The 5611-nt window shown below is 34.5% G+C and overlaps 1 long non-coding RNA gene across 1 annotated transcript; it reads right to left on the reverse strand.

Annotated features, from left to right (window-relative positions):
* Positions 1 to 746: 746 nt before the first annotated feature.
* On the reverse strand, positions 747 to 2617 carry LOC117319120. Its single transcript, XR_004530613.1, has 3 exons — positions 1885 to 2617; positions 1701 to 1771; positions 747 to 1138 (listed from the first exon to the last, which is right to left on the reverse strand). It is a non-coding gene; the product is annotated as an uncharacterized LOC117319120 (long non-coding RNA).
* Between the last annotated feature and the right edge of the window lie 2994 nt (positions 2618 to 5611).

Raw genomic sequence — 5611 nt, forward strand, 5'->3', positions numbered from 1 at the left:
ATCCCAGCATGTTTCAATTATGCAAATTATGCTGGGATCATGCTTCAATCATGCTTCATGGCAGCATGGGTTTACAAAATCAATGAAAATCATGCAATAAAAACTTGAAGAATAATTTTGTATTACATTTTATTTGGTAATTAACATGGTATAAAACTTTTCATACAGGCTGTTTTTCTAGTTCAAACATTTAAAACTTATCAATGAAATGAGAATGTGACAAACAATTTTAATTCTAATTTACCCATGGTACTTATTTTAGTTGCCTCTTATATTCTTTTTCTCAAAACTCCATCACATACACAACACAGCTATCTTTTTCTAGTACAATTTTCAAATACAACTAATATCAATTCATCCTAGCTAGAAGTGGTTTGTTTCAACAAAAATAGTCAGCAAGATATACAAGTTCAATGTCAGTACATACTACAGTATGTATTTATAATTTTTTTTTTTTTTTTCTCTAAAATAGTAGGAAAATAGTACAAAATAATATTTTCCAGCAGAGTTTATAGTAGGATATGTATACATTTTGTCACCGACGCACAAGACTGATTTCAGACAGTATACGTAGTTTCCTCGAAGTAGCCCAGATGTACTGGAAACTGTTTTCACGTGTGTCCTAAACAAAAACAAGCAACAGTCGAAGACTTCTTCTATCGAATTTAACATTATTTCTAATAAACTGTGAAAGATTATCATAATTTTGGAATCGATTCTAAATACTGACTAAATGAAATGTTGATTGACAATTTGAACAATGGTGTGTGTTTGATGTAGCACGTACTGTAGTGATATATCTCTGTCACTGTCCCTGGGGATTTCAATACAACCAAGCTTGAGACGACTATATTATATTTTTTGCTAGTACAACAAATAACTAACAAGGATTTTTAGATTATATACGGTACATGATTTTTTTTTGTATATATATTAATGTTTACACTTTTATTATGAAAGGAAATGTTGTATACCTCGACAGATAACATATCTCGAATAATCTTAATTAATGTGAAACATAAACTTCTTAATTTCTCTTCATCCTTTCTGCTTTGTGTTAAGTCAATGCCATCAATTTGGACCACAATGCATGCGGTGTGTTCCTCATTCCAGAATGTACTGCATGAAGACTCAGTCTCTGTTGGAAGAAAGAAAGACTTTTAGAATATTCTTTATTTCAAAATTAGAATAATTGTCAAGTTTTTGAAGATAATGTATGTATTTAACTGATGTACTTTTCATGATCACTTTGCTATCATTTTCATTAGTGTTTGCTTTGGAAGCTTTTTATCAATAAAATTAAGCCAGCCACACAAAGCTACAAATAAACTTGCCAGGATGACTTAATTATTAATTAAATCAAGCTACTCCCGAATTCTCCATCAGTTCATATCAATGTGAAACTGCAATATACTATACATAAAACAATGTTACTTACTTATAATTCAATCTTAATTCACCTATTTCATTTAATCGTTTCAATTTGATGCAATAATCTGCAAACATCGATCCTCAAAAGAATGTGGAGGTAAAGATCTTTCACGAAACGGTCATTATCCAAAACACAAATTTTTCCTCACCATAGTTTGTGAATACGTATGTACGTCATAATCATAACAAGGGTGTGTGAGTGGGGAAAAAATGCAATTTAAGTCGGGCCGAAGATCGTTAATAATAAATAAATGAAATTGAAAACTTACGATTGTAACACATGGATCGGTACTGCGTTTCCTTCGGCCGTGTAATCTGTGATAAATTAATCATCAAAACCCTGAAAAATAAATAATTAGGTATTATTGATATGAATAGATCTATATCAAATTCATCGTCGTATAATGTGAAACGATGTCAGAACGTGAAGAAGATTATATAATTAAAACTTACCCTGTCTCGTAACGATGTATGTCGGTAAAAATATGCATCGGTCGTCAAAAACGAGAAAGCTGATATTCATTCGTCGGTAACTTGAAGTAAGTCGATCTTCTTCAGTAAGACGGGAAACAAGCATCGTTTTTAGGCTATCGTCGTGTTTGTTTATACTTTTCTTCTGGAATAAACATCCGGTGAATTCAAACATGGCTATCAGACTTCCCGCTAAACTCGTGTGTGTTGCATCATGGGATAAATATTTTACTGCCAGAGATTAACACGATTCATTTTTACTTGTGCGTGTTTTTTTATTCTTAATCATAAACTTCTATTGTGTCATACTTTTAAGATAAATATTACAGTATTTAATACTTGCATCGTGCACATTTAGATCGCACGAGCTCGAGGAGCACTCTCGTCACATCTCGGGAGCAAGGTAAACAAACGAGGTCATAGGTGAACCGAACGATAAACATGTAATCTGACCAGAGGTTTTGGCCTCGTCTGTCATACGCCTATTGTTTAATATGGATGTATTTTCAGACGAGGAACCGACCAATGCACGTTTTCTTTTTATGTTCACGATTTCAAATAATTCAGATTAAAGTATGGGAATATATCGTCTGTTGTTAGTAAACTCATGTCGAGGTCGAGATCATCACAGCGCTTAACTTCAATATACGTTTTACAAGGAAGCGTCCGAGTGACAACATAAGTTCGACACATGTTTATTGGAGTTTATAGCGATGAATGTTGTGTCAAACACGACGTGATTTCGTATGCTATTATCAGATGTAATCTTAACACCGCATATATCCAGAAAGTATGCGGTACAAAGACAAAGAGCAGGTGATTTTAATCTTATTTGATTGAATTAAAAGCGATATTCCAAGCACATGTGTAACTGTTGGTAGAGTGACCCCGATTTTGTTTTGGCGAACATGTTACATGTATGGCTACCTGGTAGTAAGCTGGTGCATGGTAAATGCCAACGTCTTGGTTTATGTCAGTGTTTGGATAAAGTGACTGATTCTATCTCCGATAAAAAGTGTATAATCAGAAGCAAAAGTCAATATACTGGTTCTTCAAAAAACGATCTAAACTCTGAAAATTTGAATGAAATTTTTATAGGGATGAGTTTTAAGTCGAATGTACTAACTTGCAACATTCATCAATGTTTAAGTTAATTCCTTCTGAGATAGAACTACAAGTGAAAGCTGACAAAATATCACATTTAAAAGCTGTGAACCGTTATACTAACAAAGAACATACTTATAAACGAAATACTTAATTAAAATAATTGTTATTGAATTTTAAATAAATATGTGTGGTACTGATCAAGTATAAAAAGGAAATTCTGCAACACAAACATGTTTTTAAAAATTATTTTGTTATCACCATTGATACCTGGACATTTTCTATATTTTATTCAAAATTAAAAAAAGATACTAAAATATCTAATACCAACTTTTGTTAATTTTCTGTATCTTATTTTATTAATTAATAATTGTTTAGGTTAATCTTGGTACCTGGGAAATTTGGTCCTAGATTTTGGATCCTCGCTTGGACCTACATTTCACCCACAGAAATTTTGTGATGTCCGAACAAAGGAATGCCCTTTTAAGCTAATACAGAATGGCCAAGCATATACACATTTCAACTTCAACAGTCATGTTAATACATGAAAGAATGGTGCAGTTCATTAAATTAACTAAGTTAATACAGCATAATTGCAGCATGGTACAGTTTGTATCTAAAATGGCAAAGTTAATACAGCATGGTTGCAGCATGGTACAGATCCTATTTAAAATGCCAAAGTTATTGCAGCATGGTTGCAGCATGATGCATTTCATATGATAAATTTACTAAGTCCACACAGCATGATTGCAGCATGATATAATTCGATATCCAAACTGTCAAAGTTATTGCAGCATGGTTGCAGCATGGTACATATCCTGTCTAAATGACAAAGTTATTGCAGCATGGTTGCAGCATGATAGAGTTCAGATATTCAATTACCTCAATTTTTAAAGCATGGTTGCAGTACATGCTGTACAGAAGCATGGTACCATGCTGCTATGCAGCACATGCTGCAATCATGCTGTGAAACTAGCAGCATGATGCCAGCATAAAAGCAGCATGATTGCAGCATATGCTGCATTGCAGTCCATGCTGCAAATTGATAAGGGATCAATTAGCTGTGACTACCAAGGGACATTACTCCGGCTTGTTACAAAGCACAGTGATTAAAAACCTTCTACAACGAATTATCTTACTCGATCATTTTCAATGACAGCAGTTTCTGACAAATGTTTTAAAACATTATCGTATAATGATGGAAAATCTTCCATAAAGACATTGCTGCTTATTTTTTGGATACATTGAAAAAGTATTTTTTACCCACTGATTATCAATGTGTTGAAACTCTAGAGAACGCTCCATAGTAGCTGTAGCTATAGCTTGTCGGCATTTCAATCCTACTTCGAGAAAGTATCTGTAAAAAAACAAGTCAAAATCACAGATTGCTTTAAAAAGATATAAAAATGAACAAATGTAAAAACAAACTATGTCTATTCATAAAATAAATGTTTGTAACATTTACATTGTCAGTTTTTGTATTTAAGGCCAAGTCTAGTCTAAATGTGGAATCAAGTGGAAGTACGTTAGGATGTAAATGTTCAGAAACGAATTATTTCTCCAGGTCCCATAGAATTGGTTATAGCAAGGTTTTACTGTATATAACATTGCTGGACATAGAAAGATAAACACAATCCTGATGTAAAAAAAGATCTGGAGGTTTTTCCTCAACCCAAATGACTTGTTTTCTGTAAACACAATAATGCTGTAAAAACCATACACCCCTGGTGAGTCTGAACTTTATTTCTGGGTTATATCTTTGAAGCAGTTGAGATCCCCATGCATAACCAAAGAGCATTGTTTGATATCAACAAATAAAGCTACTGACAAATTGAACATGAACATTATTTTGACGTTTGGTCAATCCATTCAGGCGAGTGATAAAGGGCCTGTTGGCCTGTTTTTGTTGTTTTGTTAGCTCACCTGCCCGAAGGGCAAGTGAGCTTATGACGTGGCGCCGCGTCCGTCCGGCATCAACTTTTCCATTCAAGCATCTTCTTCTCAATAACAAAAAGGCCCAGAGACCTAATATTGGGCCTGTAGCATGCACGGGTGAAGGGCTACCAAGTTTGTTCAAATGAATAATGTTGACCTTCATTCAAGGTCACAGGGGTCAAAAAGGCTAAAATCTTTAAACAACTTCTTCTCAATAGCCATGAGGCCCAGGGAGTTGATATTGGGTCTGTAGCATGCTGGGGTGAAGGTGCTACCAGTGTGTCAAATGAAAGGACCTTGCTTGTCATTCAAGGTCACAGGGGTCAAAAAGGCTAAAATCTTTAAAACGACTTCTTCTCAATAACCATGAGGCCCAGGAGTTGATATTGGGTCTGTAGGCATGCTGGGGTGAAGGGCTACAAGTGTGTTCAAATGAAGGACCTTGGCTTTCATTCAAGGTCACAGGGGTCAAATATGCTAAAAAAAATAAACAACTTCTTCTAAATAGCCAAAAGACCCAGGGACTTGATATTAAGTCTGTAGCATACATGGGTGAAGAGCTACCAAGTTGATAAAATGAATGACCTTGACCTTCATTCAGGTCACAGGAGTCAAAAAACCCAAAACTTTTAAAAGACTTCTTTCCTAACCAACAGTCCCAAGACCTAAA

The sequence above is a fragment of the Pecten maximus genome, unplaced genomic scaffold (assembly GCF_902652985.1).
Source record: "Pecten maximus unplaced genomic scaffold, xPecMax1.1, whole genome shotgun sequence".
Lineage (NCBI taxonomy): Eukaryota > Metazoa > Mollusca > Bivalvia > Pectinida > Pectinidae > Pecten > Pecten maximus.